The following is a 22,653-nucleotide window of genomic DNA, read 5'->3' on the forward strand; positions in this document are numbered from 1 at the left end:
TGCTGCCATGGACGGTATCCCAGTGAATGGTCCAAGGATGGAAGATAAAATATCGGAATTATGAATGGGAGTCAGTAATTCAGCCCTTCGAGCTCAGTCACAACATCATCATGGCAGAGCTTTTAGTTTCTTGATGCAAAGAAGATGCCTAAGCCTTCTTTTTCCACCCGAGCAAACTTTTCCTCCGCTTTCGTCAATGATCTAGAAGCGAATACTATGGATCTTCCTCTCCGTTTGACATAACGTTAGACAGGACAACCTCAATCCCATTGGGCGAGGCTTCGCATGTAAGCTGCAGCGGTAACTTTGGGTTAAATTGAACTCGCATTTCCAATCTCTTCAAAGCCTGCTTTACCGCCAGGGAGGCCTCCTTTTGTTCACTTCCACGGCTCTCCTTTCACCAGCAGCTGGAGCATCAGTTTCAATGCTGCCGCCCGATCCGGATTGAGCTTGTTGTCATAGTAATTGATTTGACCCAAAAACAACCTGAATTGGGACACATTGTCTGGTCTTGGGGCCTTCATGATGACCTCCATCTTAGGCTTTGTGCAATCCATTTCATGACCCAGGCATTCAATGGAGTCCTTGAAGAACTCATATTTCTCTCTTGATTTGCAGGCCGTGCTCCTGCAACCTCTAAGGTATTCTCCAAGTACTGGGAAAATAGTCGAATCCATGAGCAAGATATCATCCAGGTAAGTCTGGACTCCTGTCATTCCACTCAGGATTTGGTCCATGGCCCTCTAATCGAGATAAGGGCGCATGTAATCAAGATGGGGGCACTCCAAACCGAAATTGGGGGCACTTGTAATTCACCTGGGCACTCCTCATTGACAGGAGCACTGCGAGCTGATATGCGGGCACTCAGAATTGAAACTGTCACTGCTCTAAATCTAAATGGGAGCACACCTAATCAGGATAGAAGTCTCTCTTATTCGAGATACGGCGTGCTCCCAATCGAGACAGGGGGGCACTGCGAACGGCGACGGTGGCGGGGGGGGGGGGGGGGGGGTGGTGGGGGGGGGATGACTGCCAACGGCGATGGGGGGGAGGTCACTGCTAACGGCGATGGAGGGGGGCACTGCTAATTGAATTAGTCGCTGCTCCAAATCTAAATAGGGGGCACCCCGAACTGATATAGAAGGCTCCATTATTCGAGATATGGGACACTCCTAATCGAGGGAGGGACAGACCTAATCGAGGTAGGTAGCGTTCCTAATTGACCGGGGACACTCAGAAATGACGGGGGGGCACTCCTCACTGAAATAGTCACTGGTCCAAATCTAAACAGGGGGGCATTCCTAATCGAGATAGAAGGCTCTTATTGCAGATAGGGACACTCCAAATCAAGATGGGACACTCCTAATCGTTAGAGGGTCACTCGCAATCGAGATAGGGGGCACTCCAAATTGAGATAGTTGGGACTTCAAATCAAGCTAGAGGGAACTACTAATTGACACGGACACTCCTGTGAACCTGGCACTGAACCCAGCCAGGCCTGTGACACTGAATCCTAAAGGACAGAGTGAATCCAGCCAGCCCTGTGGGACTGTATCTCAAGCGACAGACAGAACCCAGCAATGCCTGTGACACTGAATCTCTAAGGATAGAGTGATCCCAGCCAGGCTTGTGACACTGAATCTCAAAGGACACAGTGAACACAGCCAGGCCTGTGAGACTGAATCTGAAAGGACAGAGTGAATCCAGCGAGGCCACTGTTCGACCACCCCTAAGCCTCCTATGCTCCAGGAGAAAATGTCCCAGTCTTTGCAGCCTCTGCTTATAACTCAAACCATCAAGACCCTGCAGTATCCCAGTTGTTCTTTTCTGCACACTTCCTAGTTTAATAAGATCCTTGGTATAATAGGGTGACCAGAACAGTACACAGTATTCCAAGTGTGGCCTTACCAATGTCTTGTACAACTTCAACATGATGTCCCAAATCCCATTCAGTATTCTGACCAATGAAACCAAGCATGTGGAATGCCTTCTTCACCACTCTATCCACTGTGACTCCACTTTCAAGGAGCTATGAATCTGTACCCCTAGATCTCTGTTCTATAACTCTCACCAATGCCCTACCACTTACTAAGTAGTGCGCTGGTTCAATCTACCAAAGTGCATTGCCTTGCGTTTATCTAAATTAAACTCCATCCACCATTCATCAGCCCACTCGATCAATTGATCAAGATCCCGTTGCAATCCTGGATAACTTTCTTCACTGTCCACTATGCCACAAATCCTGGTGTCATCTGCAAAATTACTAACTATGCCTCCTAAATTCTCATCTAAATTATTAATATAAATTACAAATAGCAGGGGACCCAGCACCGATCCCTGAGGCACCCCGCTGGTCACAGGCCTCCAGTTTGAAAATAGAACAACCCTCTACAACCACCTTCTGTCTTCTGTCATCAACCAATTTTGTATCCATTTGGCCACCTCATCCTGGATCCCATGAGATTTAACCAAATCCAGTCTAGTTTTGTTTTTAAATGTTTACAGTTTTAAACACTGAAACCTCTTGCCCTTGTTGGGAATATCAGTGCGGTTTGAGAAAAGCAAACACTGATCCCACACTCAACACCCCCCAACACAGGACTGAGCAGAGAGTGTGAAATGTGAGTGGTGTGAGTGTGGATTATCTTTTAAAAGTGGGTAAGAAACACTCCTCCATTTTCAAATCTTTACCTTGTTTATGTAGCGTCTCGGACTCCCCTGTCACTCACTATCCATCTGAATTAATCTCTATTCCTCACTGTCTAACTGTTACTCTCTGCATTGCTCCCTCTCCCTATCTCTCTGTTACTCTGCATCGCTCCATCTCTCTCTCTTCCTCTCCCTCTCTATCCCTCTCATCCACCATGTTGTTTACCGTTAAGGAGTCTAATCACGGAGAATTCAAACACTCTTTCTGTTTCTGTCTTGGCACAATTAGCAACATGAGTGCAAATTTCAAGATTGTATTCACACAATACAGACAGAACAGTATTTATATAATGGCTTCTGCAAATGCTGGTGAGCTCAGTACATGTGGTAGCTTAATGTTACAATAAGATAGAATCTGTATTCAGACAACTGTTACTCTCTGCATTGCTCTCTCTCATTCTCCCGACCTCTCTGTTACTCTGTATCTCTTCCTCTCTCTCTCTATCCCTCTGGATATTTCAAGACTGGATTCACACAATACAGACAGAACGCTGGTGAGCTCAGTACACGTGGTACCTGAATGTTACAATAAGATAGAATCTGTATTCAGACAACTGTCACCCCACAGGGCCCAAACTTCACCGTGTTAATTTGATTTGATTTGATTGATTTGTATTGGGATGCAGTGAAAAGTATTGTTTCTTGTGCGCTATACAGACAAAACATACCGTTCATAGAGTACACAGGGGAGAAGGAGAGGAAAGGGTGCAGAATATAGTGTTGCAGTTACTGATAGTGTGTAGTGAAAGATCAGCTTAATATATGGTAGGTCCATTCAAAAGTTGACATTCTCCCCAAGCACTAAAGCTTCCCACAAAGCAAGGCTCACAAATTCAACACCAGTTTCCTTTGTCCCCTCTCCCATCATGCTGTGTTCGGAGTCTCTGATCGATGCTAAGGGCCTAGTATTTGAGGCTCTGAGCTGAACCCACAATCTGTCTGATTCTGAGAGAAGATTACTGCCCACTCATATATATACCCTTGAAATATATCTGTTGTGTACAGAGTCACTTCTTTTTTCCCTGTGTCTGCTACCCTTAAAGAACTACTGAATAATCTTTAAACATCTGTATTATCACAGAACAGGGCCAACATGGGGGAATCTAGTATCAGGGAGGGCACAGTTTAAAATTCATACAGCGCCCATTAAAGATGGAGATGAGGAGGAATAATTTGTTCTCTCAGGGGGTGGTTAGTATTTAGAATTCAAAGTTAAAATTCATTTATTGGTCACAAGTCAGTCTTACATTAACACTGCAATGAAGTTACTGTGAAATTCCTCTAGTTGGCGCCTGTTCGGATCAATGCACCGAACCAGAATATGGGAGGAAACCGGAGCACCCGGAGGAAACCCATGCAGACACGAGGAGAACATGCAAACTCCACACAGACAGTGACCCAAGCTGGGAATCAAATCCAGGTCCTTGGCGCTGTGAAGCAGCAGTGCTAACCACTTTCCCCAGAGAGTGAGTTGAGCATTATGGGGAGACAGGCAGCAAAGTAGAGTTCAGGCCACAGTCAGATCAGCCATGATCTTATCAATGGGAGGAGCAGCCTCAAGGGGCAGAATGGCCCACTTCTGCTCCTATTTGTTGTGTTCTGCGTGGTACCTTCAAAGGCCATTGTACTCAGCATTGCAGGAACTCTGCCGAACACACTCTATCTCAATCACTTCCTCTCCCTCTCTGTGACTCTCACTCCATTCCTTTTCTCCCCTCTCTCTGTTACTCTCTCTCTATCTCTATCCCTGTTTCTCTCTTGCCCACTCCAGCTGGATGGAGAGTGGGAAAGAGAGGCTGATATGAAGGGAGTTTTCATCTGTATCTAACTGCATTTTCTGAACTGTCCTGTCCTTGTTTGATGAAACAATGAAATGGGAGATTGTATTTGTTTGTGTGCGTGTCTGTGTGTGTGTGTGTGTCTGCGTGCGTATATTGGTGTATGTATCAGTATGTGTGTGTGTGTATCAGGGTGTGAGGTGGTCTGCATAGGCGTATTTGGTTGTGTGTATACGTGTGTGTGTATTCTGCATGTATGTGTGCGTGTGTGTATATGTGCATGGGAGGGGTGTGTGCCTGTGTGCGAGTGTGTGTGTCTGTGTTTGTGAGAGAAATTGAGTGTGTGAGTGTGTAAGTGTTTGCCTGCATGGGGGTTATGTGTGAAACATAGAAACGAGAAGCAGGAGGAGGCCATTCGGCCCTTCGAGCCTGCTCCACCATTCATTTTGGTCATAAGAACTAGAAGCAGGAGTAGTCCATCTGGCCCCTTGAGCCTGCTCTGCCATTCAATAAGATCAAGGCTGATCTTTTCGTGGACTCAGCTCCACTTACCCGACCGCTCACCATAACCCTTAATTCCTTTACTGTTCAAAAATGTATCTATCCTTGCCTTAAAACATTCAACGAGGTAGCCTCAACTGCTTCACTGGGCAGGGAATTCCACAGATTCACAACCCTTTGTGTGAAGAAGTTCCTCCTCAACTCAGTCCTAAATCTGCTCCCCCTTATTTTGAGGCTATGCCCCCTAGTTTTAGTTTTGCTGCCAGTGGAAATAATTTCCCTGCTTCTATCTTATCTATTCCCTTCATAATCTTATATGTTTCTATAAGATCTCCCCTCATTCTTCTGAATTCCAATGAGTATAGCCCCAGTCTACTCAGTCTCTGCTCATAAGCCAACCCTCTCAACTCCGGAAACAACTTTTGAATCTCCTCTGCACCCCCTCCAGTGCCAGTATATCCTTTCTCAAGTAAGGAGACCAAAACTGTGCACAGTACTCCAGGTGTGGCCTCACCAGCACCTGATACAACTGCAACATAGCCTCGCTGTTTTTAAACTCCATCCCTCTAGCAATGAAGGACAAAATTCCATTTACCTTCTTAAGTACCTGCTGCACCTGCAAACCAACTCCTTGAGATTCCTGCACAAAAACACCCAGGTCCCTCTGCACAGCAGCATGCTGCAATTTTTTACTATTTAAATAATAGTCCATTTTGCTGTTATTCCAACCAAAATGAATGCTCTCATATTTACCAACATTGTACTCCATCTGCCAGACTCTCATCCACTCACAAACTATCTATATCCCTTTGCAGACTTTCAGCGTCCTCTGCACACTTTGCTCTGCCACCCATCTTAGTATCATCTGCGAATTTTGGCACACTACACTTGGTCCCCAGCTCCAAATCATCAATGTGAATCGTAAACAATTGCAGTCCCAACACTGATCTCTGAGGCATACCACTAGTCAGTGATCGGCAACCAGAAAAACACCCATTTACCCCACTCTTTGCTTTCTGTTAGTTAACCAATCCTCTATCCATGCAATACATTACCCATAACACCGTGCACCTTTATCTTATGTAGCAGTCTTTGGTGCGGCACCTTGCCAAATGGTTTTTGGAAATCCAGATACACCACATCCACAGGTTCCCCATTGTCCACTGCACAAGTAATGTTCTCAAAGAATTCCACCAAATTAGTCAAACATGACCTTCCCTTCATGAACCCATGCTGCATCTTACCAATGGGACAATTTATATCCAGATGTCTCGCTATTTCTTCCTTGATGATAGCTTCAAGCATTTTCTCTACTCCAGAAGTTAAGCTAACTGGCCTATAGTTACCTGCCTTTTGTCTACCTCCTTTTTTAAACAGTGGCTTCACATTTGCTGTTTTCCAATCTGCGAGAACCATGCCAGAGTCCAGCGAATTTTGGTAAATTATCACCAGTGCATTTCCCCCACCATCTCTTTTAGTTCCCTGGGATGCATTTCATCAGGGCCAGGAGACTTGTCTACCTTTAGCCTCATTAACTTGCCCAACACTACCTCTTTCATGATAATGATAGTTTTGAGGTCCTCACCTGCCATAGCCTTCCACTCATCAATTCTTGGCATGTTATTTGTGTCTTCCACTGTGAAGACTGACGCAAAATACCTGTTCAATGCCTCAGCCATTTTCTCATATCCAGTTCTTACATCCCCCTTCTCATCCTCTAAAGGACCAATGTTTACTTTAGTCATTCTTTTTCATTTTATATATTTGTAGAAACTTTTGCTGTCTGTTTTTTTTATTCTGAGCGAGTTTACTCTCATAATCCATCTTATTTTCCTTTATAGCTTTTTTTGTGGCTTTCTGCTGACCTTTAAAGATTTCCCAATCCTCCAGGTTCCCACTAATCTTTGCCACTTTGTATGCATTTTCTTTCAATTTGATACCCTCCTTTATTTCCTCAGCTATCCATGGCTGATTATCTCTTTTTCTACAGTCCTTCCTTATCACTGGTATATACTTTTGCTGAGCACTGTGAAAGATCGCTTTGAAAGTCCTCCACTTTCCTCAATTGTTCCACCATAAAGTTTTTGCTCCCAGTTTCCCTGAGCCAACTCCTCCCTCATCCCTTTGTAGTCTCTTTGGTTAAGCAGAAGACATTGGTATTGGATTTTACCTTCTCACGCTCCATCTGTATTTTAAATTCAACCATACTGTGATCGCTTCTTCCAAGAGGATCCCTAACTGTAAGATCACTAATTATTCCCGTCACATTACACAGGTCCAGATCTAGGATAGCTTGCTCCCTTGTAGGTTCCATTACATACTGTTCAAGGAAGGTATCGCAGATACACTCTATGAACTCTTCCTCATGGCTAATCATCAAATTCAATATCCTGATCTCCCCTTCCCCTCCCTAATCCCGCGATCCCTTTAGCCCCAAAAGTTATATCTAATTTCTTCTTGAAATCACACGTGAACATGTGCAAGTTCCGGGCCATCTCTGTGTGTGCGTACATGCGTTTGTACGTGTGCATGATTGAAGTCAATGGTGAGATATGGTTAAAATTCCATATGTTTATTGTTATTCCCATACATTGTTAAATTCAAGAATCTCACACAAACCTTTGAAATCTTCAGACTATTTGGGTGGACAGGATAACCATGAGAGCACAAAGTGCCTCCAGCTGCTTGTGTGAGACTCACTGAGATGAACTAAGTTCCTGGAACAAGATGAAAAGACACCAGACAGTGAGTTTGATACAACAGGTTAACAGAATTTATTCAGTCAATGATTGAACAAAGATGCTGAATAGGCAATTCATTGACAGCTCCTCACGTGACCTGCCGAGCTGACTTCAGCGGGCTCGAGCCTGCGCAGTGTCTGAGCCACATTCCCTTAGCAACAGGCTGCGCCTGCGCAGTGATTGAACCGCATTCCCTTAGCAACGGGCCGGGCCTGCGCAGTGATTGAGCCGCATTCCCTTAGCAACGGGCCGGGCCTGCGCAGTGACTGAGCCGCGTTCCCTTAGCAACAGGCCGGGCCTGCGCAGTGACTGAGCCAGGTTCCCTTAGCAACGGGCCGGGCCTGGGTGAGGAGGCTGTTTCCTTATTGTGAGTGTCCCCGCTCAGAGGAAAGATCAGCAACATTGGTGACCCAGTAACATGGAGAGAGTCTGTGTGAATCTGCACAATGTTAATGACCCTTCAATAAAAATAACACAAAGCTCACCGACATCAGACAAGGGATAAACTGTCTGAAAGGTGGGCTGTCCCATATTGAAGCGGCCGAATGGCCTCCCCCAGCTCCAGGAGCTGCACAAGCTCTGAGCTCCGGCAGCAGCAAGAGGAGGAGCCAGACATTCAGTCCCTGCAGCCTGAGCTGCCCATTGATCAGGGAGACAAACTCCATCCAGCCGCCTGGGCTTCAGATCCACACCTTCTGGCAGCAGAAATATCCCCATCTCAGAGTGAAAATTGTTCACAGAATCCCCACAGTGCAGAAGGAGCACATTCAACCCAGCAAGTCTGCACCGACCACAATCCCACCCAGGCCCTATCCCAATAACACCCACATATTTACCCTGCTAACCCCTGACTCGAGGGTCAGGTTAGCGTGGCCAATCCACCTAACCCGCACATCTTTGGACTGTTGAAGGAAACCAGAGCACCCGGAGGAAACCCACGCAGACACTGGGAAAATATTCAACAGCTAATATCTGCAGCTATATGTGGGAGAGAGTTCCACACTTCCCCCACCCTTTGTGTGAGCAAGTGTTTCCTAAATTTATCCCCTGAATATCCTGGCTCTGATCATAAGATATTTGTCCCCTTGTCCTGAGGTCTCACATCAGTGAGCAAAATTTCTATCAACTGATAATTCCATTCAAAACCCTAAAATCCTCAGAGCAGACCGTTGGAGGGGAAACAGGAGGGGGAGGTTATTTGCGGCCTCACTCTTTCAGATAGTTCTTTCCAGATCAGAACTTGCTGTTTAAAACATAACTCATCTCCCTTCTGGCTCCTTTACCAATTACAGAACACCATAAATCTGTCCTAGAACATAGAAAATAGAACAGTACAGCACAGAACAGGCCCTTCGGCCCACGATGTTGCGCCGAGCTTTATCTGAAACCAAGATCAAGCTGTCCCACTCCCTATCATCCTGGTGTGCTCCATGTGCCTATCCAATAACCGCTTAAATGTTCCTAAAGTGTCTGACTCCACTATCACTGCAGGCAGTCCATTCCACACCCCAACCATTCTCTGCGTAAAGAACCTACCTCTGATATCCTTCCTGTATCTCCGACCACGAACCCTATAGTTATGCCCCCTTGTAATAGCTCCATCCACCCGAGGAAATAGTCTTTGAACATTCACTCTATCTATCCCCTTCATCATTTTATAAACTTCTATTAAGTCTCCCCTCAGCCTCCTCCGCTTCAGAGAGAACAGCCCTAGCTCCCTCAACCTTTCCTCATAAGACCTACCCTCCAAACCAGGCAGCATCCTGGTAAATCTCCTCTGCACTCTTTCCAGCGCTTCCACATCCTTCTTATAGTGAGCTAACCAGAACTGCACACAATATTCCAAATGTGGTCTCACCAAGGTCCTGTACAGTTGCAGCATAACCCCACGGTTCTTAAACTCCAACCCCCTGTTAATAAAAGCTAACACACTATAGGCCTTCTTCACAGCTCTATCCACTTGAGTGGCAACCTTTAGAGATCTGTGGATATGAACTCCAAGATCTCTCTGTTCCTCCACAGTCTTCAGAACCCTACCTTTGACCCTGTAATCCACATTAAAATTAGTCCTACCAAAATGAATCACCTCACATTTATCAGGGTTAAACTCCATTTGCCATTTTTCAGCCCAGCATTGCAACCTATCTATGTCTCTTTGCAGCCTACAACAGCCCTCCACCTCATCCACTACTCCACCAATCTTGGTGTCATCAGCAAATTTACTGATCCACCCTTCAGCCCCCTCCTCTAAGTCATTAATAAAAATCACAAAGAGCAGAGGACCAAGCACTGATCCCTGCGGCACTCTGCTAGCAACCTGCCTCCAATCCGAAAATTTTCCATCCACCACCACCCTCTGTCTTTGATCAGACAGCCAGTTACCTATCCAATCGGCCAACTTTCCCTCTATCCCACACCTCCTCACTTTCATCATAAGCCGACCATGGGGGACCTTATCAAACGCCTTACTAAAATCCATGTATATGACATCAACTGCCCTACCTTCATCAACACACTTAGTTACCTCCTCAAAAAATTCTATCAAATTTGTGAGGCACGACTTGCCCTTCATGAATCCGTGCTGACTATCCCGGATTAATCCGCATCTTTCTAAATGGTCGTAAATTCCATCTCTAAGGACCTTTTCCATCAATTTACCAACCACCGAAGTAAGACTAACCGGTCTATAATTACCAGGGTCATTTCTATTCCCTTTCTTAAACAGAGAAACAACATTCGCCATTCTCCAGTCCTCTGGCACCATCCCCGTGGACAGCAAGGACCCAAAGATCAAAGCCAAAGGCTCTACAATCTCATCCCTTGCCTCCCAAAGAATCCTAGGATACATTTCATCAGGCCCAGGGGACTTATCGACCTTCAGTTTATTCAAAACTGCCAGGACATCCTCCCTCCGAACATCTATTTCATCCAGCCTATTAGCCTGTAACACCTTCTCTTCCTGAAAAACATGGCCCCTCTCCTTGGTGAACACTGATGAAAAGTATTCATTCATCACCTCGCCTATCTCTACTGACTCCATACACAAGTTCCCACTACTGTCCTTGACCGGCCCTAACCTCACCCTGGTCATTCTTTTATTCCTCACATAAGAGTAAAAAGCCTTGGGGTTTTCCTTGATCCGACCCGCCAAGGACTTCTTGTGTCCCCTCCTAGCTCTCCGAAGCCCCTTTTTCAGCTCATTCCTTGCTAACTTGTAACCCTCAATCGAGCCATCTGAACCTTGTTTCCTCATCCCTCCATAAGCTTCCCTCTTCCTTTTCACAAGACATTCCACCTCTTTTGTGAACCATGGTTCCCTCACTCGGCCATTTCCTCCCTGCCTGACAGGAACATACTTATCAAGGACATCCAGTATTTGTTCCTTGAAAAAGTTCCACTTTTCATTAGTTCCTTTCTCTGACAGTTTCTGTTCCCAACTTATGCCCCCTAATTCTTGCCTAATCGCATCATAATTACCCCTCCCCCAATTGTAAACCTTGCCCTGCCGTACGGCCCTATCCCTCTCCATTGCAATAACAAAAGACACCGAATTGTGGTCACTATCTCCAAATTGCTCTCCCACAACCAAATCTAACACTTGGCCCGGTTCATTTCCCAGTACCAAATCCAATGTGGCCTCACCTCTAGTCGGCCCATCCACATATTGTGTCAGGAAGCCCTCCCGCACACACTGCACAAAAACTGCCCCATCCAAACTATTTGACCTACAAAGGTTCCAATCAATATTTGGAAAGTTAAAGTCCCCCATGACAACTACCCTGTGACCCCCACACATATCCATAATCTGCTTAGCAATTTCTTCCTCCACATCTCTATTACTATTTGGGGGCCTATAGTAAACTCCTAGCAACGTGACCGCTCCTTTCCTATTTCTAACTTCAGCCCATATTACCTCAGTGTGCAGATCCCCCACGAAGTGCCTTTCCGCAGCCGTTAAACTATCCCTGATTAACAATGCCACTCCTCCACCTCTTTTACCAGCTTCCCTACACTTAGTGAAACATCTATACCCCGGAACGTCCAACAACCATTCCTGTCCTTGTTCTACCCACGTCTCCGAAATGGCCACAACATCGTAGTCCCAAGTACCAATCCACGCCCCAAGTTCATCTACCTTGTTCCAGATGCTCCTTGCATTGAAAAAGACACACTTCAACCCACCTTCCTGTCTACCGGTACCCACCCTTGACCCTGATACCTTCCCTAATACCTCACCACCCGCACTGACTTCTGGACTACAACTCCTTTTCCCACTCCCCTGACAAATTAGTTTAAACCCCCTGAAGAGCCGTAACAAATTTCCCTCCTAGGATATTGGTGCCCCTCTGGTTCAGGTGTACCCCGTCCTGTTTGTACAGGTCCCACCTTCCCCAGAATGTGTTCCAATTATCCACGTATCTGAAACCCTCCCTCCTACACCATCCCTGCAACCACATGTTTAACTGCACTCTCTCCCTGTTCCTCAACTCGCTATCATGTGGCACCGGCAACGTACCAGAGATGACCACATGTTTTGTCTTGGCTCTCAGCTTCCAGCCCAGCTCCAGAAATTCCTGCTTTAAATCCCCGTCCCTTCTCTTACCTATGTCATTGGTTCCAATGTGTACCACGACTTGTGACTGTTTCCCCTCCCCCTTCAGAATCCGGAAAACACGGTCTGAGACGTCACGGACCTTGGCATCCGGTAGGCAACATACCATCCGTGAGTCTCTTTTGCTGCCACAGAAACTCCTATCTATCCCTCTAACTAACGGGTCCCCAATAACTATTGCCCTCCCGCTCTGCCCCTTACCCTCCCGAGCCACAGAGACGGACACAGTGCTGGAGATCCTCTCACTGCGGCTCACCACTGGTATGTCATCCCCCTCAACCGTATCCAAAGCGGAATACTTGTCCTTATCTGCTTCTGACCCTTTTGTCAGTGGAAACACTTCTCATTATCAAAGCCTCCTCATTTTGAACTCCCCTGTTCAGACGCTCTTTATTCTTTGCTCTCGGAGAATAGTGTCAGTTTCTCCATGGTCTAAAAAACCGAAGTTTTTCTTCTCTGTCAATGGAATCAGGACGTCACTGACATTTGTTGCTGATCCCTAATTGTCGATAAGAAGGTGGCGATGAGCCACCTTCATGAACCTTTGCAGTCATTTGGTAAAGATCCTGATTCTTGGACCTGAGCCGGAAATGCTGCTTTACATTCTTTCCAGAGACTTCAAATTGGACGCAGTGCTGTAGCTGAGGCTGAACTGGTGAATGATAAACATAACCTTCTCTCGCCTTTTGTAGTTTATGGGGGTGATTCCCCCAGTCCACTAGCAGCGCAGTGAGCTGAGAGACGCAAGCGAAGACCGTGTAGCGGGCTTCCCGCTGGGTGCCACGGCCTCCGTGTGTCACTGGCCAGATTTTTGGCGCAGTCAGCTTTGTGCCAGAAATCGGTGTGGAGCTGTATAAATTATACTGATGACCATTTGCATAGCGGGCCTGGGACTGAAGTCTTTGGGGCCGGAAGCATCTCCCCCCAGTCCCCCTCCAGGCCAGTGGGGGGTAGAGAGGTCATGGCTGGCCCAGACATGTCTGCGAGACCAGTGATCAGGGCGTGTGGGGGAGGGGTGGGGGGTCGCACGGTCAGTAATGTGTGTGGGGTCGCGGGGCTGGACAGCAATCGGGAGGCTGGCAGTGTGGATTACTGCGCCAGCCCCAGTCTCTGCTCTGACAAAGCAGCGTCTGCACAGTGACCCGCTCAGTGCTCTGCCACCGGCCTCTCCGGCTGGAATAGGCTCCGCCCTGGGTTTTGAAGGAGATTCACGCGAGTGCATTGTGCGCAGAGTGTGGGAGATTTGAAAATCCCACCAAAATAAACCCCAGCGGGAATTCCTCCAGTTTTTACGCGAATTCGGCACTTGGAATTTTTCCCAGCTTTTTAAACAGTGTTGTCTTTTAAAATCTCTGCCCATTTTCCCAAGTCTCTCTGTTTTTGGGCTCCCTTTCAAATTGCAGCACAAATTATCATGAAGGATTTCAGTTGGAAGTGAAGCTGGGAGCTGCAATTGAAAAAATGGAGAGCAGCGGGTGGATAGATTCTTCATTTGTATTTTGGGAAAGGGGAAGCTGGTGATTGCGGATTCAGACAAGGTGATGGTTGTTAAGACTGTCCACGCTCCATTGTAAGATCTTTCTCTTTTCTGTTCCAGCCATTCTTAATTGGCTAAATGTGTGAACTTGACTGCCGCTTTGACCCTGACTACTTCTCCATGGACATTAATATCTTCTTTTCCTGTCTGCCAGGCAGTGAACTGAAAGTGTTAATTTGTATATTACTGCCTTGGTCCCCAGTTGGCAAATGTCTGGCTTTTAATTTAAACACATCAGAAATAGTGTCAGTTGTAGACTGCATGGCCCCTTGCCCCTGCTCTGCATTGAATATAATCGTGGCTGCTCTTCTGCCCCAACTCCACTTTCCCAGCTGCTCCTCATGTCCCTTCACTCGATAAGAGATCAGAAATCTCAGTCCTGAATATTTTCAGTGCTGGATCATCCACCTTCTCTGGGGCAGAGAATTCCAAAGATTCACAACCCTCTGAGTGAAAACATTTCTCCTCACCCCAATTCTAAACAATCCACGGCTTATCCTGAGATTTTGCACTGCTGTTTCCGATTTCCGAACGAGTGGAAAATAATTACTTAGTGTCTACATTGCCCAGCCCTTTCAGATACTTGTATGTTTCAGTGCAATCACCGCTTATTCCTCTCAACTCAGAGTATAAGCCAAAATTATTTGGTTTGTCATCCAGGAGAACTATCTCATCCAGCATTTCATATCCCTTTGAGGCCTCATTTCTCTTTAGCTCTGTGTCTTCTTCCAGACCTAGAATTTTCAACCTCCTGTTCACATAGGTCCATGGTTTTTCCCCTCTGAGATCTCAGCATTCCTCCACGTTTGGCCTCCTGTGTATCTCCACTCCCTTTGATCTGCAGCTCTGAAATTCCTTCCCTGAACTCTTTGCTTTTATCTCTTTTACCTGGAGATGGTAATCACTTTTTCATCCAACTTCCCTCATAACGTCCCACAGAGAAAATACTCAGAACTGAAGTGGATGGCCTCACACTGCTTATTCATAGATTTCCAGTTTTTTTTAATGTTGTAGCTTTACCAACTCACTGAGTCTCTGTGTTCCTGATTTCTAGGAATTAAATAGGGTCAAATTCTGATTCAATTACAGCTAGTAGGTCAGGAAACTTAAAGTATGAGCTAAAATACAAGTTCAGATGAAGGGTCATCCTGACTCAAAACTTTGGCTCGATTCTCTTTTCATTTGGAGGCCCACACTGTCTGTAATTTACACACAGTAAAACAACAACCTGAGTTGTTGTCTTGTCCTGCAGGAGAACCAGTGGGACTCGCCCAACAGAGATGGAGAGTTGGAAGCAATATTAGAGTGCACACTGCTCTCACCTGTCTTACTGTTATCAATCTGACATTAAATTTGATATTTAACCTCGTGGATCCGATCCAGAATCCTCAGCATATTGGATCAGGTTATAAATCAGTAATTTCCAAATCTGTGTATTTAAAATCACTCGATAGCAAATCTTTTGTTCAGCGATTTTGGTTGAACCCAGAATAAAACTATCAGTAAGTTTAGGGGCCTGATTCTATAACTGGCACAGGATGGAACATCGAACCATAGAACCATAGAAAATTACAGCTCAGAAACAAGCCTTTTGGCCCTTCTTGTCTGTGCCGAACCATTTTATGCCTAGTCCCACTGACCTGCACTTGGACCATATCCCTCCACACCTCTCTCATCCATGAAACCGTCCAAGTTTTTCTTAAATATTAAAAATGACCCCGCATTAACCACTTTATCCGGCAGCTCATTCCACACTCCCACCACTCTGCGTGAAGAAGCCCCCCCTAATATTCCCTTTAAACTTTTCTCCTTTCACCCTTAACCCATGCCCTCTGGTTTTTTTCTCCCCTAGCCTCAGCCGAAAAAGCCTGCTTGCATTCACTCTATCTATATTCATCAAAATCTTATACACCTCTATCAAATCTCCCCTCAATCTTCTACGCTCCAGGGAATAAAGTCCCAACCTATTCAATCTCTCTCTGTAACTCAGCTTCTCAAGTCCCGGCAACATCCTTGTGAACCTTCTCTGCACTCTTTCAATCTTATTTACATCCTTCCTGTAACTAGGTGACCAAAACTGTACACAATACTCCAAATTTGGCCTCACCAATGCCTTATATAACCTTACCATAACACTCCAACTTTTATACTCGATACTCCGGCCAATGTACCAAAGGCACTCTTTACGACCCTATTCACCTGTGACATCACTTTTAGGGAATTCTGTACCTGTATTCCCAGATCCCTCTGTTCAACTGCACTCTTCAGAGCCCTACCATTTACCCTGTACGTTCTTCTTTGGTTTGTCCTTCCAAAGTGCAAGATCTCACACTTGTCTGCGTTAAATTCCATTTGCCATTTTTCAGCCTATTTTTCTAGTTGGTCCAAATCCCTCTGCAAGCTTTGAAAACCTTCCTCACTGTCCACTACACCTCCAATCTTTGTATCATCAGCAAACTTGCTGATCCAATTTACCACATTATCATCCAGATCATTGATATAGATGACAAACAACAATGGACCCAACACCGATCCCTGCGGCACACCACTAGTCACAGGCCTCCACTCAGAGAAGCAATCCTCCACAACCACTCTCTGGCTTCTTCCATTGAGCCAGTGTCTAATCCAATTTACTACCTCCCCATGTATACCTAGCGACTGAACCTTCCTAACTAACCTCCCATGAGGGACCTTGTCAAAGGCCTTGCTGAAATCCAGGTAGACAACATCCACTGCCCTCCCTTCATCCACTTTCCTGGTAACCTCCTCGAAAAACTCTAATAGATTGGTCAAACATGACCTACCACGCACAAAGCCATGTTGACTCTCCCTAATAGGTCCCTGTCTATCCAAATATTTGTAGATCCTATCCCTTATCACACCTTCCAATAACTTGCCCACCACCGACGTCAAACTTACTGGCCTATAATTTCCCGGATTTCTTTTGGAACCTTTTTTAAACAACGGAACAACATGAGCCACCCTCCAATCATCCGGCAGCTCCCCCATTTTAAATATGTTTGCCAGGGCCCCTGCAAGTTCAACACTAGCTTCCCTCAAGGTCCGTGGGAATACCCTGTCCGGTCCTGGGGATTTATCCACTCTGATTTGCCTCAAGACAGCGAGCACCTCCTCCCCTTTAATCTGTAAAGGTTCCATGGCCTCCCTACCAGTTTGCCCTATTTCCGTAGACTCCATGCCCGTTTCCTCAGTAAATACGGATGCAAAAAAATCATTTAGTATCTCCCCCATCTCTTTTGGTTCCAGTCCACCACTCTGGTCTTCAAGAGGACCAATTTTATCCCTCACTATCCTTTTGCTCCTAACATACCTATAGAAGCTCTTTGGATTTTCCTTCACTCTGTCTGCCAAAGCAACCTCATGTCTTCTTTTAGCAAACATTGAAAAAGTGTTTTTGCTAAACTATGGTTTCTAAAGGTTGCCCTTTGAAACTGATTATCCAATCATTCTCGGAATAAAAATGTTGCACCATCTGAAATAAACAATCCGAGTTCAACTGATTAAAAGGGAGGTGCAAATCCTCCAGAAGTTTCACACTTCATTATTCAACCAACATTTAAATACAGTAACAGGATGAAATTATTCTGCCCCTTGAGCCTATTCCTCTATTTAATTAAATGTTGCCTAATCTGCATCTTAACTCCATTTACCCTGAGTAGATGTCATCCTCGATAAGGACAGTTGACGATGACCTGCCATTGATTCACTTCACTTGTCATCCTGAGTTAATGAAATTCTGAGCATCTTCTTGAATAACTCCATTGGGTCAGAATCCACCGTGTTTGGTGTCTCAGTTGCTGGTTTACAATAATAAATGTAACTGGAGTGTTAGTGCTCACTGCCCAGCAGCTGCAGCCATTGTTGCTCAGAGATCATTCAGTTTGGAAGTTAAATGGTTAATCTCCATGTAGAGAAACAGCCCTTCTCTCAGCTCATTGACCAGGAACTGGCTCCTGGGTTCTGGGGTGAAACCACAAATATCAGGAAATCAATGTTTGCTCAAAATTCCGAAGTCCCAGTTGGAATTTGTTTCTTATCATTTGACTGATTTACTGAACATCTCTGGAACAAGAAGAGTTAAAGTAAAATTTCAAATGAAACTTGTTGACAGTTGAATTAGCCGCAGGTTGTCAAACTGGTTGAATTTGATGCCTGGAATAGGGCCGCTCCCTTCTCTGCAGTAAGTGGGGAATGTTTAAATTGAATTCCATGCTGAGGATGGGCAGCAGCTTTCACACAGAGGGTAAAGCTGTGAGCCTCACTGAAAAGGGAGACAATCACATTTCCAATTTGTTTCATTTCAGCAAGTTGCAAGAAATTTCTATCTCATTGATGCAGAGGATCAGGGATAGAAATTACACAGACTACACAGAAATGAAGAGACAGGGATTTTGTGCAGACAGAAGATAAGATTAATGTAACTTCTTACATTTAATGCCTTGACCAGTATTCTGTACATGCAGCTTGTCCTGGATTCCAACATATCTCTGTTTCTTTGGTCTCTCTTTTCCGAATCCATCCATTTATTGTGTATTTCATCGGCTTATTCGCCTTTTCTAAATGCGTTACCTCACACTACTCTGGATTAATTTTATTTGACACTTTTCTGCCCAGCTGTTCAGTCCACAGACATCTTCCTTCATTCTAAAGCTTTCTGTCTCACTGTTAACGACTCAACCAATTTTCATATAACTTGCAAACTTCTTAATCATGACTCTTATATTTAAGTCACTGTAGCAGGATCATTTGCAACCTCAGGAAGGTTTTTCTTCTGCAATTCACTCCAGCCCCAATTAAGTCTCCCATGTGGGGTTTATGAGGCCTGGCCAATGGTGATGGAACCAGTAAATGTTTGATCGCAATATTGGAAGGGCTGGAACCCCGAGGTACAATGGCTGCTTATGGGTGGAGCACTCTTCAGGAAGAGGACTTGTGTTTAGTTTACAGGAAGTCAGGAAACTTCTCCACGCCTTTCGCTCGGATTATTGCTCGTTGAATTTGGAAATGGGAGGCTCTGACGAAGAACTACAGAGGAATGTTCAGAACTGTGAAGAGTGGAGAAATAAGCAGAGGACCTTCCTTGTGCCAATCACTGCTATATTTAAGACTGAATGATTGATATTTACCACAAACAGCAAGGCGCCGAGTACGGAGTCCTCACTGGATAGTCATTCAATTACAAAAAATATCCATCCACCATTAGAACATAGAACATAGAACATAGAACATTACAGCGCAGAACAGGCCCTTCGGCCCACGATGTTGCACCGACCAGTTAAAAAAAAAAACTGTGACCCTCCAACCTAAACCAATTTCTTTTCGTCCATGAACCTATCTACGGATCTCTTAAACGCCCCCAAACTAGGCGCATTTACTACTGATGCTGGCAGGGCATTCCAATCCCTCACCACCCTCTGGGTAAAGAACCTACCCCTGACATCGGTTCTATAACTACCCCCCCTCAATTTAAAGCCATGCCCCCTCGTGCTGGATTTCTCCATCAGAGGAAAAAGGCTATCACTATCCACCCTATCTAAACCTCTAATCATCTTATATGTTTCAATAAGATCCCCTCTTAGCCGCCGCCTTTCCAGCGAAAACAATCCCAAATCCCTCAGCCTCTCCTCATAGGATCTCCCCTCCATACCAGGCAACATCCTGGTAAACCTCCTCTGCACCCTCTCCAAAGCCTCCACATCCTTCCTGTAATGTGGGGACCAGAACTGCACACAGTACTCCAAGTGCGGCCGCACCAGAGTTGTGTACAGTTGCAACATAACGCTACGACTCCTAAATTCAATCCCCCTACCAATAAACGCCAAGACACCATATGCCTTCTTAACAACCTTATCTACTTGATTCCCAACTTTCAGGGATCTATGCACACATACACCTAGATCCCTCTGCTCCTCCACACTATTCAAAGTCCTCCCGTTAGCCCTATACTCAACACATCTGTTATTCCTACCAAAGTGAATTACCTCACACTTCTCCGCATTAAACTCCATCCGCCACCTCTCGGCCCAACTTTGCAACCTGTCTAAGTCTTCCTGCAAACTACGACACCCTTCCTCACTGTCTACCACACCACCGACTTTGGTGTCATCAGCAAATTTGCTAATCCACCCAACTATACCCTCATCCAGATCATTAATAAATATTACAAACAGCAGTGGCCCCAAAACAGATCCCTGAGGTACACCACTTGTAACCGCACTCCATGATGAATATTTACTATCAACCACCACCCTCTGTTTCCTATCCGCTAGCCAATTCCTGATCCAATTTCCTAGATCACCCCCAATCCCATACATCTGCATTTTCTGCAGAAGCCTACCATGGTGAACCTTATCAAACGCCTTACTAAAATCCATATATACCACGTCCACTGCCTTGCCCCCATCCACCTCCTTGGTCACTTTCTCAAAAAACTCAATAAGGTTAGTAAGGCACGACCTACCTGCCACAAAACCATGCTGACTATCACCTATCAATTCATTACTCTCCAAATAACTATAAATCCTATCCCTTATAATTTTTTCCAACATCTTGCCGACAACAGAAGTGAGACTCACCGGTCTATAATTCCCGGGGAAGTCTCTGTTCCCCTTCTTAAACAATGGGACAACATTCGCTAACCTCCAATCTTCTGGTACTATACCAGAGGCCAACGACGACCTGAAGATCAGAGCCAGAGGCTCTGCAATCACTTCTCTTGCCTCCCAGAGAATCCTTGGATAAATCCCATCCGGACCAGGGGATTTATCTATTTTCAGACCCTCCAGAATATCCTGCACATCCTCCTTATCAACTGTAATACTGTCTATTCTACTCCCTTGCAACCCAGTGTCCTCCTCAGCTATATTCATGTCCCCTTGCGTGAACACCGAAGAGAAATATTGGTTCAATGCTTCACCAATCTCCTCCGGTTCCACACATAACTTCCCTCTGCCATCTATAACTGGCCCTAAACTTGCCCTAACCAACCTTCTGTTCTTGACATACCTATAGAACGCCTTAGGATTCTCTTTAACCCTATCCGCCAAAGTCTTCTCATGTCCCCTTTTAGCCCTTCTAAGCTCGCTCTTCAACTCCCTCTTAGCCAATCTAAAGCTTTCTAGTGCACTACCCGAGTGCTCACGTCTCATCCGAACATAAGCCTCCTTTTTCTTTTTAACCAACAAAGAAACTTTTTTGGTGCACCACGGTTCCCTAGCCCGACCAATTCCTCCTTGCCTGACAGGGACATACCTATCACAGACTCGCAGTAGCTGCTCCTTGAAAAAACTCCACATGTCGGACGTTCCCAGTCCCTGTAATCTCCTAGTCCAACCTATGTTTCCTAAATCTCTCCTAATAGCCTCATAATTACCCTTCCCCCAGCTAAAACCACTGGCCCGAGGTTCATGCCTATCCCTTTCCATCACTAAGGTGAACGTAACCGAATTGTGGTCACTATCACCAAAATGCACACCAACTTCCAAGTCTAGCACCTGGTCTGGCTCATTTCCCAGCACCAGATCCAATATAGCCTCACCTCTAGTTGGCCTGTCTACATACTGAGTCAAAAAACCTTCCTGCACGCTTTGAACAAAAACTGACCCCTCTAACGAGCTAGAGCTATAACAATTCCAGTCAATATTAGTCAAGTTAAAATCCCCCATAACAATTGCCCTATTACTTTCACTCCTAAGCAGGATTGACTCCGCAATCCTTTCCTCAACCTCTCTAGAACTTTTAGGAGGTCTATAAAAGACTCCCAACAGGGTGACCTCTCCTCTCCTATTTCTAATCTCCGCCCATACTACCTCAACAGATAAGTCCTCATCAAACCTCCTCTCTGACACTGTGATACAATCTCTGACCAATAATGCTACCCCTCCCCCTCTTCTACCTCCTTCCCTACTTCGACTAAAACATTTGAACCCCGGGACCTGCAGCATCCATTCCTGCCCCTGCTCTATCCATGTCTCTGAAATAGCCACAACATCGAAGTCCCAGGTACTGATCCACGCTGCAAGTTCACCCACTTTATTGCGAATACTCCTGGCATTGAAGTATACACATTTCAAACCCTGCTCCACCCCACCTCTGCAATGCCGTGCATTGCAGTCCCCATCCATGCATCCCTCACTTTCAGCCCCACTACTCAGGATCCCTCCCCCCCCCCCCGAATCAGTTTAAACCTCCCTGCATGGCCTTAGCAAATTTACCCCCCAGGATATTGGTCCCCTTCTGATTAAGGTGTAGACCATCCTTCTCATAGAGGTCACACCTTCCCCAGTACGAGCCCCAATTGCTTAAGTACCTGAACCCCTCCCTCCTGCACCATCCCCTCAGCCATGAATTCAAACCTTCCCTCTCCCTATTCCTCTCTAAACTATCCCGTGGTACAGGCAAGAGTCCAGAGATAACCACTCTGTCAGTCTTGGCCTTTAGTTTCCACCCCAACTCCATAAATCCCTGCCTAATATCCCCTTCCCCTATCCTCCCTATGTCGTGTGTCCCCACATGTACAATAACTTGTGGTTTATCTCCCTCCCCCCTAAGAGTCCTGAATACCCTGTCAGACACATCCCGGACCCCAGCCCCTGGTAGGCAACACACCAACCCTGAGTCCCTACCTTTATTTCCGACCCTCCTATCTGTCCCCTTAATTGTGGAGTCCCCAATCACAAGGCCCAGTCTTTTACAGCCCCTAACCACCTGAGCTTTCTCACTCGGCTCACCCCCAGAGATCTGCTCTCTATGCTC

The 22,653-nt window shown here is 45.8% G+C and overlaps 1 protein-coding gene across 2 annotated transcripts in view; it reads left to right on the forward strand.

Moving 5' to 3' along the window:
* Positions 1-22,653, forward strand: part of LOC144486735 (NACHT, LRR and PYD domains-containing protein 3-like) — an 87,075-nt gene continuing 64,422 nt past the window's right edge. Inside the window, exons 1-3 of one of the 2 annotated variants that reach the window (XM_078204764.1) lie at positions 1-287; positions 619-695; positions 7,623-7,733. The gene's annotated coding sequence lies outside the window, so the exon portion shown is untranslated. Of the gene's footprint in view, positions 696-7,622; positions 7,734-22,653 lie in introns of both variants that reach the window. The other variant, XM_078204763.1, reaches the window with a different exon arrangement.

The sequence above is a fragment of the Mustelus asterias genome, unplaced genomic scaffold, assembly GCF_964213995.1.
Source record: "Mustelus asterias unplaced genomic scaffold, sMusAst1.hap1.1 HAP1_SCAFFOLD_435, whole genome shotgun sequence".
NCBI classification, from domain to species: domain Eukaryota; kingdom Metazoa; phylum Chordata; class Chondrichthyes; order Carcharhiniformes; family Triakidae; genus Mustelus; species Mustelus asterias.